This window comes from Periplaneta americana, chromosome 17, assembly GCF_040183065.1.
Source record: "Periplaneta americana isolate PAMFEO1 chromosome 17, P.americana_PAMFEO1_priV1, whole genome shotgun sequence".
Classification (NCBI taxonomy): domain Eukaryota; kingdom Metazoa; phylum Arthropoda; class Insecta; order Blattodea; family Blattidae; genus Periplaneta; species Periplaneta americana.
Window position 1 is genome coordinate 62,399,325 of NC_091133.1, and position 14,739 is coordinate 62,414,063.

Here is a 14,739-nt window from a genome sequence, read left to right on the forward strand (position 1 = left end):
TCATCAAAACAAGAAAATAATGTATAATAAACATGGGTCCTACAACACACACTTTCTGAGATCTGAACACTTGTTCATAGGAGGTGCTCAATGTGACGTCCATTTATGGCAATGCATCCCTCTGCCCTACAGTACAGCAGACTACCAGATAATCATACCGTAGTTGACACCCCTGGCATGGAATAATGATACGTCGTAATGAATACTGAAAACAAAGGTCTGGATGCGGATATGAACGAGGTTCATCAGAGATGATGATGTGAATTTTCGTAATCAGCATGTGTGGGCTGATGAAAATCCCCATCCAGTTGAAGAAACAAGGCATCAGCACCGATTCTCAATCAAAATATGGGCAGCCATTCATTGTGCTAGATTTAATAGGGCCATAGACTTTCAGGACTTTCTTATTAACGTATTGTCTGCTTTGCTGGAGAATGTGATTCATGCACGATGGCTCCCCATCACAGTTTCTCCGCAATGTGCGTCAACACCTGACGCTGACTTTTCAGGACCTCTGGATTGGTCGGGGAAGCCCCAAACCTTGGTCTGCTCGTTCCCCAAACTTACATCCCCTAGACTTTTGGTTATGGGGACACATAAAGGAACCAGGTCAATTTCAAAGAGTGCGTGATTCTTTACGCCTAAGGGCAGATGAATGCATTGCCATGAATAGACGTCAGATTGAGCACCTTCTATGAAGAAGTGTTCAGATCTCAGAAAGTATGTGGTGTAGGATCCATGTTTATTAGACATTATTTTCTTGTTTTGATGCATACTAGCAGCTCCTAAAATATTGGATACTTTTTTTTAACACTCTGTATAAATAGCTGCGTCTGTCTAACCGAATCTCATTTCTGAATCGAAGAATCATCTTATGGCGTGGGATTAATTTTTAGATAGTTTTCTGACCCCATGAATGTTTTAAAATATATAGTATGAAATATATCAAATAACCGACATTGGTCCGAACAATATTAAAATTTGCTACCTCATACATACACTGTATATTTAAACCAATTCTGCAGAAATCTACGAGCAAAGAGAATCAAGAATTCGTAGTATGTCATGTAATCAGAATAGTATGAAAAGTCTGGATACTAGGAACTAATTTCCACACAACACACAATTTTGTGCGAGATCGTGCGTATTTGCTTGGTTTCCGCACAAAACCAATCCGCGAAAAGTCTAAAATTCCACATTCAGTATTCCCAACCTAACACACATAACAATTTCCCTCTTCCTACCGTTTAAGTGACATATTGATTTTACTGCTTTAGGCTTTTAACATATTATTTTTAGAGACGTTCAATATAGTAATAATTATAAATTGGAAACTTACCACTGCAATTTCACCTAAATTGCACTGTTAATTATTGTTTTTAAATATTTGCAAAAATTAAGTAAACTCTACAACTCCACTAAACTCGAACATGAAAACTTCAACATACCGCTCTTGTAACGCATATTAATTACTATTACAAATCCCCAAAGTCCAAAAATTACAATAAAAATATGAATCCTGTAGTCGGTGGTCTCTCATCATGATGACTGCATGTAGATCGCAAAAAAAAAAAAAAAAAAAAAACGCGACCTACAAACTTCGTCAGTTCAAGGAAAGTAATTTTGTATAATAATTTCCCCATACGGAACAAAGTGACTATGGATTTTGTGATCCTGGATTGCCATTCCAGAAAATACGAACTAAGATCTTGGAAGCTTTTTTATGAGTTGTCTCCAGTCTTCTCGATTCTTCGCTATTCTGAACCACTGGCTGCCAAAAATCATTTTTAAGTCGTTCTCCGATCTTTTTCTTTATTTACCGCCATTTCTATAGCTGATTCTTGAACGAAAGCTGTGGCTCGGAAAGTCCATCGATTGGGATTCATCCTCTTCCCATGTCATGCTCATGTGTTATTCTTCTGGTTGTGTTAGTGAAGTATTTAGATTAGCTTGCTCACATCACACCATAAAAATTTGCAATATAACAAAGTATTTTCATGGTGGAGACTTTTCTAAAAAAAAAGAGTGATTGCGGAAAGGTAGAATAAGATTTTCAAGAAAATTTACTAATGTAAGCATTCCACATAGCAACAGCAGCAAAAGATCACTTCTAAATCTAAATTTAAACACCTCACTAACACAATCAGAAGAATATAATGCAACCTAACGTAAACTAACCACCCGTACAGAGACACTGATATGGACTGTCGAGCGTGCGGGAGACAGTTTACCGCGTGTTGCATGGCCATCGTGCCTGTGTCGCGCCGCCCGGTCGACCTACATTACGTAAGTGAACGCCCTGTAGTAAATGATTTTTCATTTAAACGTATAGTTTCATAAGGGTATAAGTTCACAGTATAGGTCTCGCAAGCAGGATTACCGACGACAAGGATGCGGACGAGTGAATACGTGTCTTGTTCCAAGTGCGTTTATTTTATTATGTAGTGATGGAGCGTTCCCCTCGCAGAGTATCATTATTTTATTTGTAAACATAATGTTGCGCGTTTAATTCCCTTCGAATTTTTCTCTTTCCACGCTCTTCATTTCCACAGGCGATGTCCCGGTCTGTTCATCTTCTTGGAAGAGGCAGTACTTCCGGTTCGCACTCCTCGCTCCCTCCGCGAGCCTACATACACCTCAAAACAGACAGTAACGCCACAACTGTTTTTCGGTAAACGTTCCTTGCGCGAACTATACTAGGTTTATACGAAACAAAGAAAACATACTTGAAATATAAATTTAGATATTTATTTAGAACTAGCCGTACCCGTGCGCTCCGCTGCACCCGTTAGAAATAAATATAAAGTAATTACATAATTAAAATAGGACGATTGATCCAGGGAACATTCGTGTTTAATAGAAGGATAAATCGTTTAATATGTTACTTAATTTAAATTGTATTTAAATAATTAAAATGCGGTCATTTTGGTCCAGAGAGCAATCATTTGGTGCAATGACAATTCCTTTAACATGTTTCTTAATTGTTATTACATGCAACCATAGTTTAATGAAGATTGACATACCATTTAGTTTTAATGTGTATACTTTATATTACTTGCTCTATGTTTCAGAAGTTACTGTAGTAACATTGTAGAATTATGTCCATCTAGAGAAACTACACTTTCCAATGGTGAAATAATAATTAAACAATTAATTAGCTTCCGATATTACTTCATACAAACACAGAAACATTCTCTTAGGTTATGTTTAATAGCTTTCGATTGTTGTTGCCCAAGGCCCCTTATAGACGAAGTCCGAAGTCCTTTGTTTTTATTTCAGTACAGCGCCTTAGATGGCGTTGTTATTGTAATTTTAAAACTCATTTATCTCATTAAATATCAGTCCTATCAAACTTTTGTATAGAATAAAACTTATCGGAAATTAGTTTTAAAGAAACGTTTGTTATGTAACATTTTTCATGAAAATCAATAATAAGCGAGATATTTCGATTTATTTAATTCAGGCCCCCCCCTTAACCCCCCTTTTAAATAATGTATTTTGAATGCCATATAGCCTAAAATCTAAGTTACAACGAACTTAATTTATATTCCAATTTTCATATAAATCGGTTCAGCCATTATCGCGTGAAAAGGTAACAAACATCCAGACAGACAGACAGACAGACATACAAACAAAAATTTCAAAAAAGCTATTTTCGGTTTCAGAATGGTTAATTATACGTGTTAACACCAATTATTTTTGGAAAATCGAAAATTACCAGAAAAATTTTGCTACAGTTTTATTATTAGTATAGATTATGTCCATCTAGAGAAACTACACCTGCCAATGGTGAAATAATAATTAATTATACAGATCGGTTAATTTAGCTTCCGATATTACTTCATACAAACACAGAAACATTCTCTGTAGACTATGTTTAATATCTTTCGATTGTTGTAGTCCAAGGCCCCTTATAGACGGAAGTCATTTTTTCTTATTTCATTGCACCGCCTTAGATGGCGTTATTTTAATTTTAAAACTCATTTATCTCATTAAATATCAGTCCTATCAAAATTTTGCAAAGAGTAAAAGTTATCGAAAATCATTTTTAAAGAAACGTTTGTTATGTAACATTTTTTTATAAAAATCAATAATAAGCGAGTTATTTCGATTTATTTAATTCAGGCCCCCTTATAACCCCCCCTTTCAAATAAAGTATATTGAATGCCATATAGCCTAAAATCTAAGTTACAACGAACTTAATTTATATTCCAATTTTCATATAAATCGGTTCAGCTATTATCGTGTGAAAAGGTAACAAACATCCAGACAGACAGACAGACAGACATACAAACAAATATTTCAAAAAAGCGATTTTCGGTTTCGGGGTGGTTAATTATATATGTTAGGACCAATTATTTTTGTAAAATCGAAAATTACCAGAAAAATTTCGGCTACAGATTTATTATTATTATTATAGATATTTTATGCATCATATTACATCTGTTAGGTGTAGGTGATTCATATCATATTCATTACAAAATTAACATTTGCCAAATTATTAAAATATTTTGTAAAAGGAGAGTAGCAAAAGGGTATATGTGCCAACTCAGAAAAGCCCAACATTACATGCCATCAGAACGTATTTAAACTTTGAAAAATAGGGAAAAAATACATTTTAAAGGCATTTGATAATGAGAACACACAAGAATTTATATTGAAAGATATGCTAAAGAAACAATAAAGAATATACAATAAAAATAAATGAACTTAGTGTCATTTTTTATGTTTAGGAAAAGCTGTAATTGTACAGTTTATAGTGAGTCTCACATAAGAACAGTTTCTAAACAGCAAATATTGCCGTCTTGTCAGTTTTGCAAACTGTTACCAGATATCACCATATGAAGTAAAATCACGATCCTGCTTACCTAATGACTTATTTACTTACCGTGATTTACCTTTATGTTTGAAGGATATTCTAAATAATTCAATAAATAATTTGTAATATTTTCGAAAGGAAACTATAAGAGAAAGGGATCAACATGTTAGGTATTTTGTCTGGAATATGAAATTCAATGGTTCGACTAAACAATTGATTAACGAGACCTAACCTAAAAATGTATTTTGTTTGACCACATTAAATTATTAGTACTATCTTCGAAAACCGAATATAACCATGAAATGTAACTTAAGAATACTTATTACTAATAATTTTGCTATTCTAGTTATAATGCTGTCTCCGTGAGCATAATTTTATTCCTTCTTCATTATCTTCCTTCGGTTAAATCTGAATGAACAGAACGTCAGTAGGGGAAGTTATCCCCACTCTCGCAGTACACTTTATACTTTCTTGGTGGAGTCGCTGCCATGCTTTTTCCTCTTTTGGACATTATTGTAATAAAAATCTAAACACGAAAGAAATTCATTGAAATGTGAAATAGTATTTCTATCGATTACCCACCTGCATTATCACACCCAAGTATGTTATATTTATTTACACTTAACTGACTATAGTCTTGAATTGTAACCACAACGTAACACATAATATTAATACTGATATTAATTAATTATTAGTATGTTCAAATTTCACTAGCTTCCAGTAACCGGCTCAGAAATCTAGTACAATTTCAATTTCATGGAATTCCAATCTGTCTCAGCTGCCAACGTAACAGTTACAAAATCACTACCATTTGTAGTATTTGTTAGTATCGAAATTCGAAACGACGTTGGCAAAAGAAAATTCAACCTGCAAACAGGAAAATCATCACAATCCACTAGCATATGTAGTAATGGGGGACCCGGACTATAGAGCGTGCACTTTAATAATGTCCAAGTAAAAATTTCTTGCTTCTTCTAGAATGTATGGGACCATATTTTCGACCCTTCTTCCCATCTTCTGAATTTCTCTTTTGTTTTTTTGTTTGTTTGTTTGTTTGTTTGTTTGTTTGTTTGTTTGTTTGTTTTTTTTGAGGTATGCAAACCTCTCTTCCTTCTTTTCAAAGCGTTTTGCTCCATTTCAGGAGATTCTTCAAGTTTTCTTAGCAAGAGTAAAATATCATGTAACACACAACAAATACCTATAGCACTAATCACGCTGTTGTACAGGGACATCATTTTATTTTTACTTCAATTTTTATTGTACCTGAGTTTTTTAATGTACTTCACTCCCACCCCTTCTACTAATGAAGTTCAACTGTCCTCCACACAGATCCAAGACCGGATATACAATCATAGTAGCCTTACGGTCATAGTAAACAGTATGTTCCAAAAATATGTTCGCGTTTTCCAGTGACGAAAGAGCTTTAAATATTTAATCATTTTCGCACAGGTATTGTCGTCCATTTGCCTACATCGTATCCCGGTTTCCCCCACAAGCTTTTATTCGCCAGCTTGTGGCTAGGCTGTCTTAGCTCTTTTCTGAGAACATTAATTTCTGTTAGTAATTAGACGTCTACCTAATATTATACAACTGTTTAAAATAACTTAAATAAAAGGGCCTCCTTAAGTAATTAACTATCACGTTATTTCCCTCCTTTCTACGACCCTACGACATAACCACTTGGACGGACAGTAGATAGTATGTCTGAATAATTTTATCTTTTCGGATCGGGCAGAAGTGAAGATTGAATTTACAGTACGTAAGGTACTCTTTTATAGAGTAGGTACAGAATTATTTAAACATGAGTTACTAGTACGAAAGACGAAACTGGTAATTGGGATTAGGTACAATAATCTATAGTGCGATAATATGCACATTAGAACTGAAGCCTCTATCGAAATGAAAGGCCTTCATTTAAAAAATGTGTTTAAATATCCATATTATGGTTATTTTTCAATTTAACTTCATTCTCTATATTGTACGCTAATGTGCTGTAGACAGTATAATATACACTGCATAACGAACACGTCCACATGGACAGCTCAGTTCGTGAGTAAAGATACTCATTTTTAATACTGTACTGTATTTTGATTAAACAAAAACCTAATGAAAATGATCAAACTCAAAAGCGCGATATTTCCTAATTTACGTAAATGGATGAACTACTTTTCTTCCCTCCTATACCTAGTAAAGTGATTTGTTTGTATATTACGCCAGTATCATCGAACTCCAGTCGTGAAACGGGGTAGCAAACGGCGTTGATCCAGAGGTATAGCCAAGTTAATATTAAAAATGTTAGTAAAAATAAAATGATGTCTCTGTACAAAACGTTAATAGTGACTCGGGAAGGGAGTTGACAACATGGCAGGTTATGTGAGCGTTGGCACGTAGACCCAATGAACGAGCTTCTGGAGATAGACCCAGCTTGGGATAAAATGACACTACTATAGCTTTCCGTTGTCCATATACCCTTCTGAAATACGTTGGGCAAGGCACATAGAACCATTTAAAGGTGTTAGCTGTGAAATCATGATATTGGGACTTAGGCTCTTATGAAGTTAAACGCTTCAATTATAGGCTACATATATATACATGTCTATTTTATACAATAAAGTTTTCTTTTTGGGGGGGGGGAACATACATATGCAATAAATATCGGTTAATTTTTCCACAATAACTATATACATATTTCATTGCTGTAATCATCATATCGAAATTATAATGTAAATAAGAAGTGTTCATGCAGTCCATTTCTACAATATTAATATATATATATATGCAGTTATTAAGTTACGCTTGCTGCTAACAAACGATAAATTTACTGAATACCAAACACAGTATGGGAATTGTACGGAAAACAATGCAGGCATACACAGCTCTTTTAATTTAGTATTCATGGCATTAAACAATGTCGAATGTTGTCTTGTTGATATTTTGGAGTACACTAGCAGTTTTTGTTATGTGGTCAATTGCTACCAGTAAAATAGTTCCCGGTTTGATTGTTTTATGAAAACATAACTCATTTTGCAAAAATATTGAAAACTGCCACTCAATTTTCGTTAGTTGACTTGCAAACAGTAACAATAAGTCATTAGATATTAATTTGGTGGACGGTTGTAGCGGAGAACAATAAGAATGTGAAAGCGGCAGTACTTCGGAGAAAATTTTATTTTCTTCTGAGTAAAAATGTATAGTTAAAATGGAATACACTGGTTTTCACACTAGAAGAGTAATACGTTTGAAATAGTGAAATTAAAAATTTTATAATTTGTTATAAAGAAAAGTATATTATTTTCTAAACTTTATGGTTTGTTGATTATTTTCCGGTCCTAGTATTCGCAAACAGATACCGATTGTCTGCAAAGTTGGGAGCCTTAACCTCTCACCATCCTCTGGGCCGATTTGGCTTCTCGTGGGTTGACTTTACCTTGTTTTATTTTATTTTTGTCTTTATCTTTTTACTTTACAGCAAATTTTTATGGCCTTAAATTGTAAGTCATTTAATGTACTGTAAACTTAAATTTATGTAAACCGTTTTCTTGTGAAATCTGTCGCACCTTAAATATTACTATGTAACATTCTTTGTCTTTGGAAACCCAACTAATTTGAGGAAGATTATATTGAATAAAAATATCTTTTTCCTTCTTTAAAAAAAACTGCAAAATATAGACTAGTATATGGAAATGACTTTGCGTCCCTCACTATCTCCACAAAACCAGTGCGTGTGGGCGCATCAGCTGTGCAGTGAATTTTCCGCTTTCATGATCGGAAAACAATGCTCTTACTCATTATTATTTTATGCCAGAAATAAGATATAATCCTCATCTGTTTTGAACCTCCAGCATAGTAGTTCTACTTATGTACAAATTTACCCAACCACGGTGGTCTAGTGGCTAGAACACTGGACTTATAATCCTGTAGACCCGGATTCGATCCGCCGATTTATAACTTTTATTGGCAAAGCCCGTGGCCCAGGTAACACAGGGGTTTTCTCCGGGAACTCCGGTTCCCCTGAGGCATTCCAAAATATCTCTGTCATCATTTCGTCGTGAGTGTAGCGTAGACAACCTCCTATGGCGCACCTTGAGCAACGAATCTGTCGGTAAATTGGTCTACATAAGTGGCTTCATATGGATAAATGACGTACAGTCAAGTAGGCTACACGACATTACAGTATTATAAAAAAGTAGAAATTTACTGGGGAAATTTCAGCATGATTTTAGAGAATTTTCTTCTAAACTCTAGGACACTACTTCATATTTTTCCCCCTATTTTTCACAGGACGTGCCATGGGCTTAAGGACTTTAGTAATACGCGGTAGTATATTATACACACAATTTAAAGAGTGTAACTGGTATTTTGTTATTTGAAGTGTTGTATCAGTAAAGAAGTATGTTGTATCAGTGAAGTGTGTTGTGTAAGTGAAGAGCTTTTTTGTCAGTGAAGTTTTATAGTTTATAGTGGCAATGGAAAGTATTTGAACAGTGAAATGTTTTTGAAGTGTCAGTGAAATCAGGATAGACTCACAAGCAAACGTTCTGATGGGGGCAGATAAAAAAGTTAAATTTTTTTCTTCCACCATGTTAATAATGTCAAAAGAAGTCCTTATACAAATTTTGACCACTCGACCGCAATTACGAGGCCGTCCAGAAAGTGATTTTCCCTGGGGTCGTTTATAGAAAAAAGCACAATTTCATGCAAATATTTATTGAAACAGATACAGAAATTGTTGCTTTATTTGTCAACATATCCCCTACTGGAATTGAGACATTTTTCATACCATGGGATCAATTTTTGTGTCGTAGAAGTCAGCCGCCTCAGTCCGGAACCAGAGTTTGACTGCGTCTGCACCTCTCTCTGTCGATCCTATGATATGAGAAATGTTTCAATTTCGATGGAAAATATGTTGGAAAATAGCTCAACAAGTTGTGTTCGTTCTAATGAATTTGTCCAATTAAATTGTTTTTTTTTTCTTTCTGTTAATGGCCCCTGGCGAATCAATTATTTTACGGCCCTGGTAATTGCGGTCGAGTGGCCAAAATTTGTATAAGCACTTCTTTTGACATTGTTAATATGATGGAAGAAAAAAATTTAACTTTTTCATCTGCCCCCATCAGAACGTTTGCTTGTCAGTGAAATGTGTCGTAGTTCCAGTGCAGTGAGTGAGTTGTCAGCGAAATAAATGTAGTGCTGAAAGGTACTTGTGCAGGTATTTTTTTTATTGGGTTATTTTACGACGCTGTATCAACATCTAGGTTATTTAGCGTCTGAATGAAATGAAGGTGATAATGTCAGTGAAATGAATCCGGGGTCCAGCACCGAAAGTTACCCAGCATTTGCTCCTATTGGGTTGAGGGAAAACCCCGGAAAAAACCTCAACCAGGTAACTTGCCCCGACCGGGATTCGAACCCGGGCCACCTGGTTTCGCGGCCAGACGCGCTGACCGTTACTCCACAGGTGTGGACTTGTGCAGGTATAAACATATCATACTCGTGTGTTAAGATTACAAATTAGATTTACTTTAAATGTTATTTTAAGTGATCGTACTTCATTTAATTTAGGATGCTCATTATTATTATTATTATTATTATTATTATTATTATTATTATTATTGTTATTATTAGTATAATTGTATTTTTATTAGTTGTGTTTATTATTAATTGTCGTTATTGAGTGTAATTAGTTACCACTGCCACCGGGTATATACCCATTTGCAGTGTGAATAAATAGTCTACATACACATACATAGATATTTTTAGGCTATTTTTTGACATTCTGTAGGCCTATATAGAAGTGCAGAGAAACCTTTTTTCTTAAGTAATGATAAATAATTGATAGTTTGAAAACAATTAAGGGTATGGAACATCAGTAATTTAAGTGATTTATACTCGTACAATGTCGACTGACACGTGTTTATGGCGAGCTGAAGGCAGATGCTTGAGTTACTCGGTGTGAATTTCACATGGGATTCCTGCTGTCACGTTGGCGTTTGAAATATAAAAGCAGAAGATACACATCACATTGTTCGAATTGCAGTGAAAGCTCGTGAAGTGTTGCAATTTTCATGTTTGTCGATTTGAATTGGAATAAATTCCTGAAACTGCCGTGTTGTTCACTAACATCGATGCGGAATGATGTATGGAAAGAAGCAATTTTTTTTCTTAGAATTGTTCGGAACCTATGAATACATTCAGACATCGGATGCTGCCATGCAGGAAATAACAGTGCACGAAAAATGTCAAGGAAGATATATATTAAGAAAACAGTGGCCTTCTGCTCCCACGGTGCGTCTCTTTTTCCTATGCCAATTTTGAGCTTTTGTCAAAGTAGACCTGGTCGTTTTAAAGGCAGACAATACAATGAACATAAAATATAGGAATATTTCTTTAAAAGAGACCATTGCTATGAAATGGGACGATACCGATATGGCGAGGTAAAACCGATCGTTTTCACTTTTTAACAATGAAGTGCTATAAAATATAAATTTTAATTTTATGCAAAATAAAATTAGATTGATAGTTGAGCAAACAACACACCATAACGTCATAGCACTCAGAATCTTTTAGATTAATTAGTTCCAACAAGAATGGAAGAATTTTTTTTTTCTGGTTCTGAAAGAAAGAACTTTTGTGCGAGATCGTGCGTATTTGCTTGATTTCCGCACAAAATCAATACGCGGCAAGTGTGAAATACCACATTCAGTATTCCCAACGTAACACACATAACAATTTCCCTCTTCTTACCGCTTAAGCGCCATATTCATTTTACTGCTTTAGGCTTTTAACATATTATTTTTAGAAACGTTTAACATAGTAATAATTATAAATTGGAAACTTACCACTGCAATTTCACCTAAATTGCACTGTTAATTATTGTTTTTAAATATTTGCAAAAATTAAGTAAACTCTACAACACCACAAAAGTTACTGCATTTGTAATGCAAGTAACATTAAGGAAGCCGTAAAAAAATCAACAAGATTCCAGATGCCGATGTTATTACTGCAATATGTTATATAAATAATATTGTTCAAATATTAAAATGAAAAATAAATCATTACATAAACTTACCGTTTGTTTTAATTTCGCATTTATAGACTGGGGGGGGGGGGAAGACAGACGTATATCACGGCCTGCTGGAATGTAGTAAACACAGAAAACATTTTATAGCAACAATGTTGAAGATAGATATTTTAGTTTTTAAAAGTTGCCGTCATTGAACAGAAACCAAGATGGAGATTTCATTGCAACTAATTAGAAATTCCTCTTTCAGGTATGTAATAAACGATCTTCGCACAAAATAATGTACGATACACGAGCGGTATGTTTGTTTTCATGTTCTCGGAAATTAAAAAAGCTCAACTACGTTTCGCTTTTTCAATCTTTTCCTCGAACATGAAAACATCAACATACCGCTCTTGTAACGCATATTACTATTATGCTGTGCGTTTGGTGGACAACAAAGAATAAGTAATATAATGAATGTCTTTTTTATTTTTTCATAACATATGCATATTAATAGAACTCTAGATCATATATGTAACAGATAACTCATCCCTATGTTAAAATCGGCAGCACTTTGAATATAACAACCGCCAGGATCGCCACCCGTCCGCCGTAAACGAACACGAGATGGCAGTATAGTCGCTAATGCAATTCAAATGAGAATTATGACGTGACTCCTTATGTAACAACTAGATGGCAGCGTAGTAAACCTGACAAAAATTGTTAACGTCAAAGCCTATAAGGCTGACCTATCTGATTACATATATGATGTAGGATAGAACATAAGTTTGAAACCATTTTGCTGGTTGCCTTGAGTTCGAAATATTGTTCGTTTAAAGGTAACACCCATCATTGCCTAGGTGTCTACAAACTGCTGGGACCTCAAGGAAGACACAACTACAACCCAGATAATACAGGGTGATCCGTAAGTAATTTAATTAATTTTAGGGTGTTATTCTTTGAGATATTTCAAACAAAAGAGTTTAATAAAATTTTACTCGTTTTTGCTTCCTCTTCGAGATGAGATCTTTAACATAGAACTAATTTTATTGTGTGCTTTGGAAAAACCAATGATTTAATTTCCAATATGCGCAGTCAGTTTAAGAGAACAGCGTCTTATTATAATGAATTATTGAAAGAATTTTAGTTTTGTCCTTTGAATGTTCATTAATTTGATCCGAACAAATGTAGCTACTCGTTGGGCAAAGAAATTTTAAAATGTTACATTTATTCGGAACAAACTTTTGAACATGATAATTGACTAAGCTTATTAGAAAAATAAATCAATGACTTTCCCAAAACACGCTATGAAATGTTTCACGTAAAACGAAGTTTTTTCACGAATAAAAGAAACAAAAACGAGCAAAGTGTATTAAACTTTTTTCATTGTTCTATATACACTTTTAAAACTCATATAGGCCTAATCACTGATTAACGTTGCAACTTCTTTTCTGTGTTAACTTTTTAGAAAATTATCTGATTGACTAGTTTCGAAGTGTTATTCTTCATTGTCCTAAGCCTAGGCTAGTCAGCCAGGTAATTTTCTAAAAAGTTAGAACAGTAAAGAAGTTCTAAAGTTAATCAGTAAACTTTTTTGTTTGAAATATCTAAAAGAATAACCCTCTGAAATTAATGACATTACTTACGGTTCCCTCTGTATATTCAAATGCTTCTCTTCAAATTTAGAACATTTAAGAGTTGTAGTAATTTTGTCAGGAAGCTCATGTTATTGGAAATTATTTATTTCGAAATAATGAGATAAGGCAACTTATGTTAATAAATATATGTAGTATATTACAATTTTTGTTTAAGAATGGAATAATATTTTGAATTCATTTTTTTAATTGAAACTATACCTTTTCCAAAACCGAATAAATGATCGATATTACTGCAGTAACTATTTAATATCTTAAACATAATATAAACCAAATAGGCCCACGTGATCGGTATTATCCCACTGCATGAGTTAACACCAATAAAAACATTTATTTTAACAACCTATATAAGCCACCGGCGTGGCTCAGTCGGTTAAGGCGCTTGCCTGCCGGTCTGAAGTTGCGTTCGGGCGCGGGTTCTATCGGCTGATTACCTGCTTGGGTTTTTTTCCATACATCATTGAATGCAAGGTAATCTATGGAAAATCCTCGGCCTCATCTCGCTATCACCAATCTCATCGACGCTAAATAACCTTAGTAGTTGATACAGCGTCGTTAAATAATCAACTAAACTAAAAAAAATAAAAACACTCTATATTCGGACCCAAAATAAATTGTAAACGAGTCCTTTAGAAAGGTAAAGCTCTATTTAATGTATATTTTATTTATTGTTTATCGAAAAAGCTATTTTTAAAGAACTTTAAAAATTGATCGGTATTCCACACCTTTAAAACTTATTTTCTATTTTACGATATTGTAGACATATCCTTAACAGACCTCTAGCCTATACCAGGCATGATCCTCCATATGGTCCAAGCACCTGAAATATTGACATAAAACATAAGAAGTTTGTTTAAAAGACGAAATTTCAGTCGGAAAAAAACTAGCCATATTAGCCACTTCTGTTCAACTCTTCAGTGACTATTATTAGCCTATTGGTTTGGATTTTGTTACCGTTTTCTCCAGCTGTAAAGCGAATGCCAGGTAATCTCAGGTTGAATCTTGGCATCAATCTCTCAAAGTACCATCTCGTTAGTCTGTAGTGCTATCAAAAAGGAGTGCGTTATATGGCAATAAAATTTTTAATAGCCTTCTTATGGATATGTCACAGGGTAGGTCTATATATTAGAATTCACAATTGTAAATAGTTTATAAAGTAATCATGTGATTTAATTTAATGTGACTAGTTTAAACAGTATTTAAGTTCGATAACCCTCTGACTTATGCATATTTTTCTGTTTCGATTTTGTCTTAGATATACC

At 34.2% G+C, this 14,739-nt stretch overlaps 1 protein-coding gene across 1 annotated transcript in view; it reads left to right on the top strand.

Annotated features, from left to right (window-relative positions):
* The window catches only part of LOC138693464 (zwei Ig domain protein zig-8-like), a 1,129,977-nt gene that overhangs the window by 917,774 nt on the left and 197,464 nt on the right, over positions 1 to 14,739 (top strand). The gene's annotated exons all lie outside the window — the stretch shown is intronic.